The sequence below is a fragment of the Nycticebus coucang genome, chromosome 19, assembly GCF_027406575.1.
Source record: "Nycticebus coucang isolate mNycCou1 chromosome 19, mNycCou1.pri, whole genome shotgun sequence".
In the NCBI taxonomy this organism is placed as follows: domain Eukaryota; kingdom Metazoa; phylum Chordata; class Mammalia; order Primates; family Lorisidae; genus Nycticebus; species Nycticebus coucang.
This window is the reverse complement of record NC_069798.1, coordinates 66,516,308-66,537,773: the sequence shown is the minus strand read 5'-3', so window position 1 is coordinate 66,537,773 and position 21,466 is coordinate 66,516,308.

Below are 21,466 nucleotides of genomic sequence, written 5' to 3'. Positions count from 1 at the left end.
AGGTAGCAGGTATGCGGTGTTTAGTATAGTACAGAACATTAGGGAAACACTCAGGAAATATTAGTTATAATTGTCATTATTTTCACTGCATGGGAGAGACTCAAATTTAAGGCACATCTACTTGGGAAAAGAGAAACAAGATCCTTGGAAGTAACCGCTGATCCTAACCACAGTGCAAGCTGTGTGGTTCAGCAACTAAAAAGGTAAGTCCATTTTACACGATCATACATTATCAGAGAAAACAGAGCTACCTCAAGGTTGGTAAACAACCTCTGCTAGGTCATGATCTGATGCTTCCAAATCACTGGGAACCTTGGGGGTTTAGCTCAGAGGATTCAGCAGTTCTGGGTGAAGTCTAAGGTTCTGTGCATCACCCTCCCAGGTCGTGCTGATGTGGCTGGCCTATGACATTAGCATGGGTCTAGAACAAATCTGGAGTGTAATTTCCATTCTAGGCAACACATTTAAAGACAATTGCCAAATATTATTTTAAAGCAAGTGATCAAGAAATTGAAAGATTTAAAACCTATCCAAATGATAGGAGAAATACAGAAGGAAGCAGACACCATAACATTACAGCTTATTTTGCTCATTGAAGGCATATGTAAAGCATTACTAATGATTTATTAAATGCTAATTTATTTATTGCTATTGAAGAAAAATAATGCGTTTTCCCTGTCTCCCACATGTTGGAGGAATAAAGAACTTTTCTAGGCACTCAAAAATACTAATTTGGGGTACTTAGCAAGTATTATATATAAAATACAAAAAACTCCATTTATTACAAGTTCAGTCTTGTTAATATCTCCTTGTTAAAGACTTGATATTAATTTAAAAAGATTTATTCAACAACTTAATGTACGAAAGTCATTGTGCTTAAGCATGGAAATGCCATAACAATACTGTCTGCATTTAAAAACTCATTGAAGTGGATGAGACAGATAAATAACCTACTTTTCATATAGCAGATAAAACATCTGCAACTAAAATCCAATTTAAAATACAGCTACCATAATAGATAAACTTAATGTCCAATGAAAACCAAAGTTAGAAAATATATTAAATACTATATCAGCAAATTAAATTGTAAAATGGTCCATAAGATCCAAGAGTCAGGTACACAGCCAAATTCTCGGTCATATTTAATTCATTGTTCAGAATAATATATGTCATGCTTTATCCCTAAAATCAGTTTATATGATTATATTATTGAATGCAAACCTATAGAATATATAGCTTTAACTGAAGTAATGGTTCATAACTAAATGATGATCTGATAACCTTTAATTCTTTAAATTATCCTGAGTTGAAACAATTCCAAATCTCAAGATAGTTGGTGTATTCTGATGTTGCCTCATTTTCAATTGCTTTTTTCTTCTCTGCCAGAGTCACTATTAAATAGATTACAAGGAACACTCATAATAATACTTTCCTTTACAGATTGCTTTGTCAAAGTACAGAATGTATGCACTATTTTTTTTTAAATGAGGGCCTAAGTGTAGTTTTACATATTACAAATAAATATAATTATATTTTACGTATGGTGTCTGTGTATGTGTGTATATGTGTATATATACACACATATAAGAGAATATATATAACACAGGGTGTCCAAGTTCATGTGAATTTTTTAAAATAGACAACTATATGTATATATGTGTATGTGTGTATAAGTTTATGTTCTATTAAAATTCTTCCATATTCCTGGCATTATCCATACACGGTGACAGGGAATAATCAGAATGTTTACTCACAGTCAGTATTCTCTCTTTGAATACTGTGGTCAAAATAAAACCACAGGAAGAATGCTGGAGGGAAAAGAATTTGAAGAGCTTGAGCAAGGTAGATATCACACAATGAATGATATATGGGTGGGGGAAGATATTTAGATCAGTTATGTTAAAATTTCGATTTTAAATTGGCTGTCAAATTAAGTAGTCCTTCTGTACTTACCTAAAAAAAAAAAAAAAAATTCTAAACAGCTCTCAAAGGCCGGTGGTGAAGGAGTGCGGATGGGCAGCCCTCCGTCGGGTCCAGGTGGCACCATCTGCAGCCTGTGTGTTGGCATGAACTGTGATGAAGTGGCAGCCGAAAATGGTGGGAATTAGAAAATAAAGAACTTCAAACATTTTCCTGGAAGTAGAATCTTTCAATTTTGCATTATAAGGAGGCTGTAGGAAAATATGCCGTCTAAGGGAGAACAGCTACACATTATATACGGGAGCGGTGACTTCCTGCAGACCAGACCAGCTTGGCCTCTGTAGTTTTTGTTTGGCTTTGTGTTTTGCTGCAAGGCTATGGATAAATTTATATTCTTTTCTTCATCTGCATACCTCATTATTCTGCAATCAGGTGAATCACTGCAGCTTGCCTCAGCCTTATTTAGTAGCTTGAAGTCTGAAACGATAGTTGTATCAAAGACAGGAGAACAGGGGCTGAAGGAGCCTCACTGTGGACTCAGCTTTATTGTGGAACATATCTTAGGACTATGTGAAAATAGGACTATGCACTTTAAAAATGTCAGTGCTACTTGAGTTCATACGATGGGGCCGTTAATGCAGGGTGGCTCCTGCAACAGACTAGCAACAGCTAATATGAAACCCACACACACAAAAGAATGGAGCCCTCCGGGGACAGTGAGAGCTGGAAGCAGACAGTCTCCCGAATTCCTTGCTCCAGAGCATCTTTTGAAGTATAAAAACTTCTAAGGTAAGGTTAATTCCAAATAATGCCCATGTTGGAGAAATCTGGAGAGGTCAAATAAATGGATTGGGAGTATTAAGCAACAGAAATAATGTTAACTCTTTCCATTTTCTCTTTCTCTCTCTCTCTTTTTCTTTAAAGAACAAAGGAATAGCAATTGTTTGGTTGAAATATACTACATATTGATTTTATATTAGCATGGAGTACACTGGATATTTTTAAACAATTACATGCTCATAAGAACAATAAATCACGAATCTAGTCCAGTTCGGGGATAGAGGGAAGTGGGAAGGGTCAGGGAGGACGTTTGGCAGAAGGAGCGGGGCATGAGGCCAATGTCACCTCATGTGCACGTTGTGAAGGTGGATAACTCGCCCCCTGGGTGAGGGGCTCTTCTACAAATGGAGCTTTACCCTGGAAGTCAGATCAATGTAACCTAAAAATTGGACCCTCATATTCATTTGATTTAATTAAAAAATAAAAATAATAAATATACTGTATATTATTTGAAGAAAACAAATACAAGACTTTTAAAATCAACATAACGCCCCCTTCAATATGCTGCCACCTGCAGAGTGAAGAAGTCACTATCTATATATACAACTGACCTTCCTGTTTATTACAGTTTGAAAATGTCACACTTTAAAATGGGGTTCATACTATGCTGAGAAATTAGCTTGCAGATACAGACGAGGGATGGACCCAGAGCCTGTCAATGACTAAACACTTGGTAACTGGTCTTTGGAGAACTCCAAGGGGTGCCTTTGAACTTAAAAACAGGTGTTGTGTTTCTTCCGTCTCAGCACTTACGCCTTTCATCATAAGGAGTTGTTACACATTGCCTTGTGCGTTTTGATGAGCCGTGTATGTTCCCCATGTAAAATGAACATAAACCATCCCTCAGGGCTAAATGTAGATGAAATTCTGCAGTGAGACTGAATGATGAAGATGTAATTTCTCCTTTTGTATAATAATTTAGAGACCAATTTATTGAACTACAATCTTACACCAACTTCTTAAAAGTAGAACTAGAGTTTCCATTACAAGTTTTCAAAAGTCATAAGGTTTCGCATTAAATGTTTCCTAATTCGGAATTTGTAACATGAATATGTGGATTTGGGGTTGACTATTGATTCTCTTGGAATGTGATAGCCATACCATTATTTTTATGTAGTAAAATCACTTGATTTTCAAAATACAGTTATTATTTTGGAGGGTAAATACCTGAATTTTCCCCCTGCATTTCACAAATTTTTCCAAAATTTTGTTTTAGATTTTAATAGCAAAATCTAAAAATATAAATACAAACATAAAAAATTAAAAGGAAAATATTAATCACATAAGGGAAATGATAACAATTAAAGCTTATGAAAAAAATTTAAAAATAATTGGATTTTTTTGTTTTGTAGAACTCTATTTCTCAATATTTTAAATTTAGGTTTTTTGGGTTTATTTAAATTGCTTTATAACAGTGTCACATCTGCAGCCAATCACCTGAATACAGACACAATTTAAACTTTCCCGTGAGACTCTATTTACCAAAATTCATAATGCTCTTATGAATTCAATATAGCATCCAAGATTGTATCCTGAAAGGAAAAATTAAAAACATTAAAGAAAAAAAAAAAAAACGCTCATACCCAAATAAAGTGTGGATTGAATTTGCAGTGGTGTGTCAAAGTTGGTTTCTTAGTTATGATTAATGTACCATGGTGTTAAAATATGTGAACGTTAGGGAACGCTGGATGTTGGATGTATCAGAACTCTCTGTACTATCATACAATTTTCAGTAAGCCTAAAGTAGCTTCAACATCAAAAGTTTGTTAAATATTACAATACTTTAATCATATACCTTGTCCATATTCCTCTATTGTGGAAATCACTGTTATTCATGATGGTAACTTGCCCTTGATTTCTATAATTTCTATAATTTATAGCATTTTTCTATTTTTATTTGTGTTATAATTTATAACACAAATTACAATTAAAATCAGTTTATAGTTTTATCAAAAAATGTGTTAAAAATAGTAGTTTACTTTCTTGTCCTGCTAAATTAAGCCATTCTGGTGATGGAAGTGAAGATGGGTTTACTAATTATAATAAAGATTTTTATACTTTCATTACTTAGCAGATAGTATTTTCTCTTTGACATAATTCAGCATATTTTGGAATCTATATGATAGCAATTAATTACAATCCAATAAATGGTAAAATTATTTTGTATGAAAATAGGCTATTTTGTACCTCAGATTCTAGAATTAGGATCATCAATTTTGATACTTCACAGCTACAGAAAGGACCACAAAGATTGTTTGACTCCCAAAATGATCATAATTTATAGTCTTTCCTTTCTTTGGATCAAATATTGCTACTACAGAATGCTGTGTATCTGCTGCTTCTACCCACCAAACAAATAAAAGTTTATCAATATTTGTCAAGATAATTCATTCTATTTACCAGATGTTAGAGAAATAAATCTGCTCTGTGCATTCTGAGTTGATTATAGCATAGCTATCATGCATTAAACTCACTGTCTGGAAGGAACTAGATAAAGATTTCAATGTGCAGTGAATCTTCAACCAGAACTTTTAAGAAACACATCAACTTTCACTGACGTTATTGTCCAGATTTAAAGGATAACTTCTAGATATTTATTTAAGATCAGGAGTGGGGAGAAAGTAGACATGAGCTGAAAGCTGGATAACCTAGGGCATTCTTATGAACACTTAAACTTCCATGAGCCAAAAAAATAGCGATGCTACCAGCAAAAAGAGAAGCAGATTTGCGATGGGGTAGGGAAAAAGATAAAGTTCAGTTCTGCTTAAGATCTGTCAGGCACAGTTCAAGGCGGAAGAGATAAAATGACTACACATGTTCCTTCTCTCACCATGCTGCAAACCAGGGCAGCAAAGATCCCTTACCAGAAATGACTGAGCCCAGAACTATTTCAAATTTCAGATTTTTTTCATATCATGGAATATTTTCATATATGTAATGAGATATCTTAGGGTTGGGAACCAAATTCAAGTGCAAAATTGATTTATGTTTTATATATGATGATACACACAGCATGAAAGTAATTTAATACATTTTAATAATTTTGTGTATGAAACAAAGTTTCTATATATTGAACCATCAGAAAGCAAAAATGTCACTATCTCAGACACCTGTTCCTTCAAACACACCACCTTGTTCATCACCATCACTGAATACAGTCTCAGGCAGAGGCTGTACCAGGTGTGGACAACTAATTGTGCCTTTCATTGTTTCTGCTAAACTCCTTTGGGAAAACTTCCACACCCACACCTCTGCACACAGCTGCTAGCCTACTGTTCAGAAAGTGCTTTCGTATTCAGTCTTCACAGATCTAACGATATACACTTGTCATGTGGCTGATAAAGTCACATTAGGGAGAAAGTACATGGCATAAACATTATTATTAATGAGAATTTCGGCTGGAGGACAGTAGAACAGTTGTCAAGGAATAACAAAATCTCGCACTTGTCATCCGGTCCAGCTTCCCTGCAGCAAACACAAGCTGCTGGTACAAAATGTTTGTGAAATCAATCAGAAAGTTGTCCCTCGCGATTAATGCCTTTTTGTTAGCATAATACAGGAATGTACCAGTGAGAAATTTACTTCTTGAAAACAGCAAGGATGCAAACTATCGCCTATCACAGCAAGTTTACGTTTATGCATGCCTGCTGCATTAGCATATCCCAGCACAGTTATTCTGCTTTTGACATCCTTAATTCCTACAGGGGCTGCCTCATCAGATGCAGTCCCTGTCTTCTTGGGGCAATAACACAAATGATGATGTTTCATCAGCAGTATAGCCTCATTCTGGCATCAGATTTTCATCAGTGATGACTTTGGCAAACTCATCAGTGAATTTCTCCACTGCTTCATGAGATCAGCAGATGCTTCATCACCACAAATCTATAAAAACTTAACGCTGTGCCTTTTTCCTAAATTTTCTGCAACCATCTTGTTGAATGTGAACAGTCCCTGTCCCTTTTGAGCTCCTTGTGATAGATCTCTGCTTGCGTGTGATCAGCAGCCTTTAAGTAGCATATGCTCACTGTGAGGCTGCAGATCAACTCTTCCAATACAGGGTCAATATCTTCATTTTTAGTTTCATTCAATTTTTTTTCTATTTTTCAATAACTTTCCCTCATCACTTTTAACTTAGAACTTCAACAGTTTAGCCTTCTGCTTCTTCAGGTCAAATGTGGTACCCTCATTCCGACACTATCTGATTCCGTTGTGTGCATCACACTTCCCCACTGACCTGTTTCTCCAGTTTCTGTGCTAAAGGTAAATAAATTCTTCCTCTTTTTCCTATTAATACCCACAGGGGTATTTTGAGGCCTCTTGCACATTTTTACCCACATCCATACACTGCAGAGCAGAGAATAAGCAAAAACAACACACTAAATAATGCATGCAGGTCATGGGCTCATGCAGGTCCCAGTAGGAAGCCTGCCACTGGTGCACCAGCCTGCCGAGGCAACATTTCATTGCCCCTGTGAGTGTGCATCTATGGGAAAATGGGGTGCGCGTAGAAAGGGGGCTGGGAGGGTCTTTTCTTTGTACACGTGGATGCCTAATAAACTGAATGTTTTGCACCTGTGTTTTGGCTGCTACCTGTCACATGGGGCCAGTGTGGGATATTCCACTTGTGGCATCATATCCATGCTCAGAATGTTTTGGATTTCCCAACATTTTAGATTTCATATTTTTGGATTAGAGGTGCTCAACCTCTATGATGCAGTTGGGAAGAGGTGAAGATGTGTATTTGGAGCTCAGTGAAGATAGCCTTGAAGGACAGGTTGGCACAAGGTTCTGCTGTGGTGCTGTGTGCAGTGAGCAGGTCTGGAGCTCTAGAGAGAATGTAGAGTTTAGGCACGTGACTTGCTCATGGGATCTTTAGTACATATCACCCCATGTCTGGTGTCCAGAAAGTGCTCAATAAATACTCTACGAATTTAGTTGAACATTTGTTCATTCTCGTAACGCATATTCTTGGAGAGAACACCACATATAAGACACTACCTTAGTGAAGGGCGTATATCATTAAATGAGCATAGCACATGTCCTGCCTTCGTGGACCTTACATTCTAGTGGAGGAAAAGTAAGGAAGAAATGAACAAGAAAATAAATAGTATGCAAGATGGTAAAAAGGACTCTCAATGAAAAAGTAAAATAGAATGAGAGCAATAGAAGATATGAAGGGAGCTGCTTTTACTATCAAGTGCTCCAGTCAAGCTTTCCAGATCAGATGACATTTGACTATAGCTTTGGAGGATGCAAAGTAGAAAAATTCACTGAACAGTAAATGCAGCGGGCCTGAAATGGGACTCACACCTGTCGGAGGAAGTGAATGCATAAACAAGAGGTAGGGAAAGAGAACATGATGGGTCAGAGAAGTTATAGGGGTTTTCTTAGGAGGGCCCTTGTTTAGAGAAAATTTAGGAACCAGAAAATTGAAAAAAATGGTAAGCAGGTGGAGGAACTTGGGCCAGGAGAAAGGACATGACTTGATTCAGCATCACCAGTAACGACATGGAGACCACACCACTAAGGAGGTTGGAGTGGAGTTGGGAAACCCTGACGGGAAGTGACTGAGTGAAGGTGAAGGCTGGTGATGGGCTTGGACGTGGTTGAAGGAAGTAAGAAGCTCCACTCCAAATAGAATTCAAAGGAAGGGTCACAGTGTTTGCCTTGAATGAAAGGTATGAAGGGAATGAGGATTACTGCACAGTTTTGTATTTTTTTTTTCTACTTGACCAACTGGAGCAGGAGCTTCCATTTATGGCAAAGACAGATGGGAGAGTGGAGCAAGTTTGCAGCTGCCAAATAGGATGGAATTCAGAGGAGAGGTGTGGGCTGTGATTCAAATGAGAGAGTAACAGACAGTCTAGATGGCCGTGCATCTGAGTTTGGGTTCTCCAGAAATAGAGCTGGAGGCAAACATTTCATGCTAACACTTTATTTGGAAGGAGACATTCTAGAGCACCAAGAGAAAAAGATGAGAAGTATGACAGGAAAGGTTGGGAGGGAAAGGAGAAGGCATATGGGAGGTGTGTGCACCATCCTCGGGCTCCTTAAAATAAGGAGCCTCCAGGACCACAGCCTCTTCTTTTTAAGGGTCATATAGTTGAGGAGAAATGGGCAAAAGTGCTATACAAGAACAAACAACAAGAGAGAAGAAAGTGGGGCCAATAGTTTGAAGGACGCAACTGTTAGGCTGAGTGCTTGGAGACAAAGAAAACAGGTGGAAAATAAGAGACAAAACTAAACAGAGGAAAGGAAAAAAGAGCTTTGCAAGGAATGGTTATTACTCTAAGGGTGACTCATTCCTTTCTTCCTTAAATAACAACTTATTTATCAGAAGCATAAATCTTGTTTATTCTCAACTTATTCAAAGGAGCTTTTTAAATGGTAAGTTTATCTCTAAACATTTATATAAAAATGCCCATTTCCTATGAATGCACAGGGAACTTTCAAACAGTTAAAATGCAGATTTATATCACACTTATAGTCAATCATGCTTAAATAAGACTCTAAGAAGAAGTTTATTCCTATTAGAATATTCTAGTCCCCCGTGCTTACAGAAATAGGTAATTGTTAAGAAACATTCAGTAACATAGATAAAATTCAAGAAAAATTTCCATAGTGACCATAAGAAAATAGTAGATATTGAACTTGGCTTTAAAATATAATATGGAAGATACCCACATGTAAAAATAAATACATCAGAAACTAATCCAGTAGTCCTAGTTAAAATCATAAAATAAATAATCATTTATTGTTTTGCTAAACCTCAAGCTCATCCTGCATTTTAAAATTTCCAATGGGTAGGAAATGGAGGGTTCTTTTAGACATAGCACCCAACTTTCACAGTCAGAGAAAGTTGAGAATGAGCGTAGAGTTGGGGAAGAGTCTTCATTAATACATACATGGCAGCCTGTATATCATTTTCTCTTTTAAAATCTATAATACTGAGAGAAGATGCTAAGTTTAAATGGCAATTGATGTGCCCCTGTATTAGTTTCCTTAGGCTGCAATAAACTGTTGCAAATCTGGTGAGTTAAAACCACAGACATTGATTCTATCACAGTTCAAGAGCACAGAAGTTGGAGATCAAGGTGATGGCAGAGCTGCCTCCTCCCAGGATCTCTGAGGGAGGGTCTGTTCCAGGCCTCTCTCCCAGCTTGTCTGGCCTTCTTCAGCTTGTGCCTCCCCTCAAATCTCTGCCTCCATCTTCTCGGGGCCTCTCACAGGTGTCTCTGGACTCTCCTCTCTGTCTGCTGTAAGGGCAGTCATCACTGGTTTAAGGATCCACTCTGCTCCAGGATCAACTCATCTCAAGATCTTTAATTACCCCAGCAAAGACCCTTGTTCCAAGTAGAGAAACATTCTGAAGCCCACATGACTTTTGGAGGGACACTATTCAACCCTCTTACTTGGGATATTTACTCTCCTAAGTAAATACTGGGAGCTTCCTTTGTTCTTTAATAACTTCCTACCCTTCTTTTTTATTCTTCTCCACCAGTGTTATTTAACCTCGGGGCATAGTAGGTAAATGAATTCAAAACAATAATATGCTTCCAAAAATGACTTTCTACTTATGACCAGGACAACTCTTAGTAAGTGTATAAGTAGTGAAGAGCAATTCATTAGTGTGTATAATCATTTTAATTAAAAGAGAATTTTATTATGAATATAATTATGAAGCAATTATTTGTTGTACTGCTTCTCAATTTTATTAACATAATATTTGGTTTATAGGAAAGGAGTAGATAAGACAATGAGCTGTTTATTTCTTAATGTATGCAGAATATATTGAGTAAATCGAATTGAAATTAGTATGTATGACAGCATGTTGTGCATTTGCACATAAAAGTGTAAAATGAAAAAATTTGTATGCTTGGGTCTAGAATAAAAATCACTTAAAAGTAAAAATCTAACCTCTTTTTAATATTAATAGTTTAATGATGTTAAATTTTATTTTGAACTGGACTTAAAAGATCATCAATGGCAAGTTTGAAGTCTCTATAATTAGGAACATTCCGTCTTTCTATGACACAAGTATATCCCATGTCACTGCAAATCTATAGAATTTACTATTTTATAAACTCACATTAGAACTGAGTGAATGTTTTCTGTTCCTTCTTAAGAAACATGTCAGTTGCTCATTTTCTGATGATCAATGCTGTAAAAGTTACATGAATACTTTATCTTTCATGTTATTTAAATTGGGGAAATATATTCTATGATAAATGAATATCCTGTTTCTGCTGAAACCTGGTCCCTTTATATGTGCAATCCATTCATAACAATGTAAACACAAGTCTTTAATCAGAAGCCCAACTCGTAGGCTGCTGAAAGTCTTGTCAATACGTAGGGTAAACATATTCAGAATAAACCTCCTAAGGGAAATGCCTATCAGATATACCTGATACACTTTTAAATATTTACAATGTATCAATTTTGATGATTTTTGGTTTTAGTTAAAATTTCATTATAATCTTCATGAATTCATCTCAGTGTCCCATGTGTCATATGGTATATTGCTATAAATTGAAGGAGATTACTTAATTTAATTACTAATATTTGTACAGTAGTGTTTTTGACCAAAGCTCAGAGTATTGTAAAGTGACTATCATGTTTATAGATAAAGAATATAAAACAGATTTGCTGTGTATCGTTACAATGGTTTCTACTGTTTTTAAGCCCACAGTGTTCCACGGGTATAGAATGAAGTTTGCAATAACCTCTAAACCTCATTGTAACACACTAAAGGCTAACTATCCAAATATTCCCACAGAGTATAACTTTCACTGTCTATTCTCTCACTAAATACCATTTTAATTTTACAATCAAACTATATAAATCATGAACTTATATTCAAGTTTTTAAAATAAAATTTGAGTAATGCAGTTCGTGTTCCAGGGAGTATTATTAAAATAAAAGAAAAATAAATAAGATAATTTTAGCTTTGTAGCTTTTACCTGATTACAATTGTGTAATTTTATTTATATTTATGTTAATATGAAGCACTGATCTATTTATCTAAATTACTTATTGAAAATTAGGATAAACTTAGAGTCTCATATTAATCAAGATCTATTGTGACTTTGAGACAATGACCATTTGGCAGAAACTCTCTGAATGGGGGTCTTTCTTTGTCTTTTCTCCCACAGATCGAATTTCTGGACATAGATGAAATGTCCTCCATTGTATCTTTATCATTTAATTGTAAGTTGGTCATGACTGGTCGTGTATCTTTTCCAGTCTTTACTTTTTGCATTATAAATTCGGGGAAGACAGAGAAAAGTGCCCGACCTCTCTCTAGCAAAAACATTAAGATAAATAAAATTGGTTGCCATGAGAATGAATGAAACTGTGTCTACAAAGAATATTTAATGCTTTTCAAAGTAATGATCATAGCGCACTGCAGATTATCTATTTATTTTAATCGATTCTTCAATTACAGAGGCAAGCATAAAAAAACAGCCAACAAATACAAAGAAACATCTTTGATTAAAAGCCAGTTGGTAAGAATTTTTATTGTGACCCTTTGATTCCTATTTGGCAGGTACATTTTCAGAACAAGACAAATATAGTTGCAACAATATATATTTTGTTGAATACCTGAATCAGCAAACTTTTCACAAACCATCCTCTACCTATGCCTGCCAGAAATCACCTCACTACTTGAGAGGCTAATGACGTAAATACACCAGTCATCTGTTACACTGCAAAGTCCTGCAAACCGATTCAGCATGATTATTCTTTAATAAAAAGAATGCTTATTTCATTCTCTTGGGGTAAAGAAATTTTGTTCTCTGTTTAAAACCAAATACTATCATCAATATCCCTTGGAAATTCTACTTAATTAAGATCCTCTAGTCACAAAATCTGCCCAATAAAAACTTGTTTAAGTTTTTTAATTAACTGCATTTAATGAGAATTATATAATAGGGAGTAGCTTATACTTGTGTAGTTTATGCTAATAAAATAGGTTGTGATTTGGTCAAATAAAAGAGCATTTTAAAAGTAATGGATAGCAATAGGATAGCATTCTGTTCTTCCCAAATTAATTCCTAATCTGGATAATACCAACAGGAAAAGTCTCCCAATTTGGTTTAGTCTGTCACAAGTGCATCCGTGAAGACTCTGGACTGCAGCTGCATGCTCATGGCTCAAAACACAGGGAAATTCGTGTCTGTACTCATCTCAAATCAGTTATCAGTTTATTCCTCTGGCACTAGCTTGAAAAAGAAAAAAAATTAAGACAAAACAAAAACAAACAAAAATACCCTGGCATAAGAGTCACACGATTCATGAATTTTATTTGCTTCCATTGAAAAAATGCACATGCAAAATCTCTACCAACATTCACAACCAAGGTGGCAAGACCCCATTCCCATGTTTGTTTACAAAACAAGAAAAAGAGTTTCCCAGCAGGCCAATTACAGGATGAAGGCCTGACGCTGCACTTTTCTCTGAAGCCAGGGGGCTTATTTCTATGGACATTGGCAATCGTGATTCAGGCATCTCATCCCCAGGTGAGAGCACACAGCTTTCCATGAAAATCACAGCCATGTGAATACACGTGGGAATGGAGTGTCTGAGATATAATCTATAATTTTAGAGTCATGTGTACTTTAATATATTTGTATGAGAATACTTTTTGTATTCATAGAAATCTTTATTTTTATAGTGAGAATATCGTATGGTTTTTGTTCAAAGTTAAATTAAATGTAAAAATTTAGGTTTGCAAGCATGTAGGTTGTTTTTGACCACAATAAGGAGATTGGGAAGGAGACAGCTGTACCTCAGGAATCTCTGCCTTGACCTGGATGAACAGAGGGTTAGACATGTTGACGTCTGCAGCGTAAAGGAGAGCTCACCACCTTAACTTCCCTGAAGTCTTTGCTTTTTAACATAAAAAACATTCTTTGCTTATCAGACACACAATAACAAGCCACCATTCACAGCTGGAGTTTGCCTTCCCTAATTTCAACCTTAAAGGTTAGTGCTCACTCTCCCCGTTCCTGCTATCCCACTGCAGTATTGTTTTGATCGACTGTCTTGACAAGTATTTATCTATTTGGTTGATTTTGATGGATTTATATTATTTTTTCAGTTTACTTCATATGTTTTAAGCCTTTCTATTGAAGCGATAGGAAGAACCATATCACAAAATTAGAGCAGAAATTTGTTTATTGGACCTGTAAATCTAACTGGTGACTGTCACAGGTGGGATTTTCTGCAAGCCGAGGCTGAGGTCCAAAGTGATGTGAGGGACAGTAACTGTGGGGACCAGAGAGAGGACAGGAAGTGAGAACGGTCAGTGGCAGAAGGCCCAGTGCAGGAAGGTTCAGTGAAGCTGTCCTGCCCAGTGGGGGCAAGCTGGAGAGAGCTGGCCAGCCAGAGTCGTCCATGCGGGGCTACAAAGCCTGGCCTTTGTAACTGGGCTTTGACTATTCACTGGATGGGACCCCCCTAGGTGCAGGACCTCCCTGCTGCTGACACCACCCTGAAGGGGGTGACGGCTGGATATGGCCTGCTGACAGGATCCTTTTTTTCTGATGAAACAGGAAATAATGTTTAATAAGTAAGGGATAAAAGTGGCATGTGGTGAAGTGTGTTTACCTGCTCTAACCATCGGGCTACCATTTCGTTGCGTCTGAAGCAGTGTGTTGTCACCTATGGACTCCGTTCTGATCATCCTAATCTACAGGGACCATTTGGTTAATTAAACAGAAGTGTGTTGGGGCCCCGCATCACTTAGATCATGGTGACAGAGTTTTCCTGTAAAGGTAAATGAAACAGTAAATATTTTGGATGCTATGAACCACATATAGTCTTTGCATATAGTTTTTGATTGTTTTACAATCTTTGAAAAATGTACAAGCTACTCTTGGCTTATGGGCCGTGCAGCAGTAGGCTGCCGTCTCGCAGCTGTAGTCAGCTCAGCGTGATGCAGACCTCGGCCTGGTGCTGGCTGCTGCCTCCCACCACCCCACTCAGGGCTGCTTTGGCCTCCGCTCTTGGCTGAGCGTGGAGGGGCAGTGTCACCGACCTCCACTTGGCCCTCGTCCACCTAGCGTCCTTTTTCTCCTGGCTCCTACGTTGCCTCCACATTAACAGAGATCTTGATTAAGCTTGGGAATATCGAATTCTAACCCCGACTGGGCCTTGTGACCAACAGTGCTCAAGATATTTGCTGTTCCCTTTTCTCTAATGTTATGGGCTACCTTGTGTCCACCCACAGAATTAACAATGTTGAAGTTGCAAAGCCCCGAGCCCACGTTTTGATTGTTTGGAGACAGGGTTATTGCAAAGTGTAGTTAGGGTGAGGTTAGACTGCAGTCGGATGGGCCTCTAACCCAGCACTGCTGTCCTTACACGTGTGAAAAGTGGGATTGTAGACCCAGATACAAACACGAAGATAACCGCGTATGAAGACAAAGGCAGGGAGAAATGATTCTATAAGCAGAAAAAAAAAAAAAAAAGAAAAAACGAAACACTAAAGATGAACTCAGATGAGCAAAAGTGTACAAGGAGGGTGAGGGGTGAGAAATTTCTTAATGGGTACAATATACACTGTCCAGGGGACAGTTACCCTAAAAGCCCGGATTTCATACCTACCCACTCTATCCACCTAACACAACTGCGTCTATACTGCCTAAATATATAAAAAGAAATTTAAAGGAATTTAAAAAAGGATTGCCGGCCACCACCAGAAGGTAGGAGAGAGGCTTGGAACGCATCTCCCTCACAGCGCTCAGGAAGAATCATCCCTGCGGACTCCTTAATTTTAAATTTCAGGCCTCTCGACTTAGGAGACACTGCATTTCTGCTGTTTAAACTACCCAGTTTGTGGTACTTTGTTACAGGTCCTAAGCAAATGAGCAAATCTCACAGTGAAAAAATCTTACCACTGTGCCCAGATTGCCCACTCTTTTACTCACCTTATTCTTAAAAATATAAAATAAATCGTGGACAAACACACCCGTGAAGAATCCTCCAAGTTAAAGTACACACTGATGGACTTAAAAAGAGGGAAAAAAAAAACAAACCACCAAGGTGCATTCTCATCAAATTTTGATTTTTTTTTTCCAAATGCAATGAAGAAGTATTTTTATTTAAAATTTTATACCTCACCAAACTATCAATTAAATGAAGGTTCGGTAAAGGATTTTCCACACATGGAATAACTCAGAAAATTCACTCCCCTTATTAGCTTTTCTCAAGAGATTATATGACAATGTGATCAAAACAAATAATTAAATTAGAAAAGTGTTAAGTTGGAGGAATCAATTAGTTTGCTCTTAACTCTAAATTACTGAAAACCAAATACAAGCTGCCGTGTTCAAATCATCATAACCACAGATGTCATTATCCATTCAAGGTGGGAATTCTTGACTCATTTGCATAATGTTAACATTCCAGGGAACGTTCGGTTTTAATCTCAAGTGTTTCCATCCATAGTTGAGTTTCCCTACAGGTGTCCTTCTCTTCTGCCTGGTCTACTCCCCTCTGTCTCCTTCCGTCTTTGGACGACAAATGAACACAGCAGATCGAAGCACAGCGTCTCTCGGTTTCACGTTCCCAGAGGGAGAAAGAGCGTCTTTCTCACAAAATCAAAGAAACAAACCAACAGAAATAACAGCCCAAAGCCTGACTCTTACTGGCCCAAACTGGTTACTCAGATAAAGCGAGAGCAAGAGGAATCACCTAGAAAAAACAATTTACACAATCCAAACGTGAACTCTTAGTATGAATTTTGGGCCACTTCCACCTAATCATCTGAAAGAGGGATTAAATTATGTCCCTGAAAAACACAGAGATCCACAGGTCCAGATGTCTAGTAACTAAAGAAGCAGGAACGAGTGCCTTTGAGAAAACAACTGAGTGGATGAAAATCACAGGCTGTGTCACATGGGGAGGCAGCTGGATAGTCTGGAACTGAAGGATGAAACGTTCGGATAAAGTAGTTCCGCTAGAATGTCTGCCACATCATACTTTTTTGGAAACAAAACAAAAAAACAACTTACTAAAAGAAGGCATTACAATAAGAAGGAGAAAGGAGTCAACAAATCCGTGAAAAGCAAAATTTTCCAAGTGTAAGAAATGTGACCATGTTATACTATTTGACTTTTCAGTGAATATTATCTACATGATGTTATTGCAAACACCAAACATTTATTTTTTTATTTTTATTTATTTATTTTTTTGCAGTTTTGGCCAGGGCTGGGTTTCAGCCAGCCACCTCCGGCATATGGGGCCAGCGCTCTACTCCTTTGAGCCACAGGTGCTGCCCTATTTATTTTTTACTTAATTAAACATACTGTCTATCTTGCTAAGGATGAAGTGATTGAGGTAGTACATGTGAAAGACAGCTAACTTCTTATCCTGCATGATGAGAAATATTAATAAACAGGCAGCACTCAGCTATTAAACATACTGTCTATCTCGCTAAGGATGAAGTGATTGAGGTAGTACATGTGAAAGACAGCTAACTTCTTATCCTGCATGATGAGAAATATTAATAAACAGGCAGCACTCAGCTATTAAACATACTGTCTATCTCACTAAGGATGAAGTGATTGAAGTAGTACATGGTGGAAGACAGCTAACTTCTTATCCTGCATGGTGAGAACTATTAATAAACAGGCAGCACTCAGCTTGAGAAATGAAGGAGCAGCAATTTGAGACGTTGGCAGATGTGGACGTGTCTACCAAAGACAACCTCAAAGATGACAAATCTATTGAGTCAAACAGGAAGAGGCAAAGGGGACAAATAGATGGAAGATGTTTTCTTTAAAACACTTTCAGAATTATTTTATTTTCATCCATGTTCTTGTACTGTTTAGGTAAAATTAATTCTATTCTTTAAAGATAAGCTCAAGGGGCTGGGCATGGTAGCTCATGCCTATAATCCTAGCACTCTGGAAGGCCGAGGCAGGGAGCACAGCTTGAATTCAGGAGTTCAAGACCAGCCTGAGCAATAGTGAGCCCCCATCTTTAATAAAAACAGAAAAATTAACTGGGCGTCATGGGTGGGGGGTGGCGCCTGTAGCCCCAGCTACTCAGGAAATCTAGACAGGAGGATCATTTGAACCCAGCATTTTGAGGTTGCTGTGAGCTACGCTGACACCACAGCACTGTAACCTGGGCAGCAGGGTGAGATTCTGTCTCAAAACCCAAAAATTTAAAGACAAAAAAACAATCAACCAACCAACCAAACAAAAAAATCCAGATAAGCGGAAGGTGTCTCTTTCTTAATAGAAATCAAAAGTCCAAGGTCAATTCCAGCATGATAGATATTTTCAAGTTAAGAATCATTTGGTGCTATAAAATTTTCAATAACTGAAGTGCCTTTTTTGTTTTTCCTTTATTTTTCTAAACAAAATATGGCCATGAAGTAATCTGGAAAAAATAGGCATCTTCCTTCTTGTATTCCACTCCTCCCAAGTTCTCACAATTGGCTGGTCTTTTTGCTGGGCCAAACTTAGCACAGCCAGGATTTTAGCATAATGGATTCACTATTGAACACAGACAATGAAAAAGACCCACAGAGTGTTGAGGCCCCACGTTGAGGCAGTGCATGCCGGACTTCGGTAGTTTGCGAAATGAAATAAATACTCAGCCCTGTCATTCATCTTCTCACCAGATATTAGAAATTGTCCTTAGGCAACAGTGACAGGGAAGGAAAATAAAATAGATTCAAAATTAGTTTATCTGCTCTTCATTTTTTACAGTCGATTGTGTCTTAAATGAACAAAACCAGCAACTGTGAATGTGAAAGCAGGAAGGTTTTACACCATAGAAGTGAGCTTGAGAGTGAATCTGACAGAGAGGAGATGGGAGGGGGTGTGCAGCCTGCTTCCATCCGCTGGGTTCTCCTGACCATACTGAGGGGTGTGAGGACCTCAGCCTGTTTTAGGACTGGCTGGTGGGACCCTCTCCTCCTCTCACCTGTTCTGCTCTCCCTGACCCCACCACCGGCAGGTTTCCACAGCAAACAATTTGCAGCAAGGACTCAATTTATAACAATATTTATGCTATTTGTTAATTCTTGAAATGAATTTTTAAAAAGGGAAGGTAAGAGGATGCTATGACTTCTAGCAGTATTGGCTGAAGTTCATACTTCTGGTATTTTATTTTTCTAAAACACAACCAAATTTTCTGTGGATTTCATGAATTACTTATTGAAGACACTGACATGCCTGAAATATTGTCATTGCTGAAGGTTGGATTTTAGTACAGAAAATCTCTAGATATAATGACTTAAACCATACCATCTGATGCTAAATTTTAGTGTATTTGAAAAAAATGTATCATGTATCTTACTGAAAAATAAAGCTTGACTAAAGCAAAAATAGCATGTGTTACTCTCTTATTGACAATTCTGGTGGTAATTTGAACAGCTCAATGATTTCACCAACAATTAGACTTTTCCAGTCTCTCCATCCCACTGTCCTCAGCATGTTCACTTCAGCCTCAAGTTACCCTCACATGTTCAACGCGGGATGCTACTCAACAGTAAAACAGAGTGAACAGTTAACTCGCACAGTAACATGCATGTAACTCAGTGAAAGAAGAAGCTGCTTGCAAAGCGCTGCATATTGAGTGATTCCATTTGTACAACACTCTGGAAAAGACAAAAATATAGAGGCAGACAACAGATGAATTGGAAGAAGTTGGAAAATTGGACATGTTTGGTTCCACAGGTTGCGTAGAGAGGGATTTCAGGGTGATGAACCGCTCTGTATGGTAATATGGTGGTAGATAGATCACAGTATAAACTTATAGTTTATATTCTTATAATCGATTCATTGGATTAAAACATTCATTGCATTAGAGCTCTGTACAGAAACAAACAGTAGGGTATTTCTCATAATTTATTGGCAGATTTCTTTGGGAATTTCTGCCTACATCATATTGTTGTCAAAGATTGGTAAGTTTTATTTCCCTTTGTCTAGATCTTATATATGACTCTGCTTGCCTTTCATTAACACTTCCAGGACAATACTGATCTAGCTGAAAAGATTTAAATAGATTTTAACAAAGCATTAACAAAGATTTAAATAAAACTATAGTTTTATTATTTCTATATTTACTGTATTGAGGAAGGCCCACTTTATTCACAATTTACTCTTCTTAGGGTGGTCTTTGAAATTCACTGGATTCCTTTTATGTATCTATTAAAATGATTATACATATTTCCCCCTTTCCTGTCAGTGTGAGGAGTTGCCTTCATTGGTTTAAAGGTTAAACCACACTTAGTTCCTGGTTCTGAAACGAAGTTCTGTTGGTTTGTTTTCCTGATTTGAACATTTAATATAGAGATTAAGCCAAACTAGTTACATCCCATTCCAATAATTAAAAATCATTTTTATTGGTTTACTTGATTTGACAGCTTTTAAATTAGATCTATGGGTCTCGCCTTATGCTAGCCATATTCTCAAAATATTCTTATTATCTAGAAAGATTTTTTTTTTGTATCTATCTATTTCCTTTTTGAAAACTTTACTTAGAGAGTTAGTTTCTACATATGTATGGCCACAAAGTTTCTATGCATGCTATTTAGAAGTTATTCAATTCTCCATTCAAATTTTTGTCAAATTTATTTGACAAAATAAATTTCAGTACCTCATTTAAATAAGCAGATTGATCATATGTATCAGTGATATTTTCCTGTAAATAGGGTTTATAGGTCCATTGTACTATAGTTCTCTCCTGATTTCTCTTATTTTGGCTATAATAAAATAATATCCATGTGATGCTACTATTTCCAAATGTATAATTATTTTTGAATTATTTATTTATTGACTTGTGGTCAATAAAAATAAAATTTTCATTATACGTTGTTCAAGAATGTCTTCGTGTTTTAAGTGACTAATTTTGCTGATATTGTTAATATAACGTAGCTGTATTCCAGCTGATATACATGTACACTGACAAAATAAACAGGTTAGCCAAGAAGTAGATTTGGGGTTTGTTCAGCCTAATGGCAGAAGGTAGGAGAGAGCCATGGAGCACAGATAAGGTAATTTTTCTTTGAGAGGGTTGTAGTTTTGAAGTTTTCAGTCACAAGTAAAGGCAATTCTAGGTAACCATGATGTAAGCCATAGAGAAACTTACTCTTTTTTATTAGAAAGAGTTCAGGATAAGAAGGCGATCAGGCACCACATTCCTGTGCTCAGTCTCCCTCTTCTGCTATTCCCTTGGCTTCTCTTTTCTTCCTCAATATGTACATTGTCTCTTCATAGGCAGGATCCCGGGGGAGCTGTAGTATTATCCTGGAAACACAGTTGTAATGGTAGAAGATTCATATGACAACAACAGTCATAGGATGAAAAGTAATTCTTCTCTTTCTCGTTTATCTTTTTTAAGATCATGGTAGACTTTTCCTAGAAAAACCCGTCAGGAGCAATGATTACAGCACTTCCACCATTCATTTACATATTTTTGTTTAAATTTGAACTGACTTCTGAGCAAAGAAATAAACAGCTTCAGGAAATTGGGGTTGAGTTAGCATACGTGTGAAATTAATGATGATATAGCCACCGTCCATAACTTTATGGATGTCTCTTTGCATATATTACATTTGATCACACCTTTCCTCCTATAAATACTTTAAAATATTGTACATATTTACAATAAATGCACTTATTCTTCAAAAAAAATCTCCATGTTCTCATCTACTTACTACTCCAGATCCAAGGTCAAGACGTGT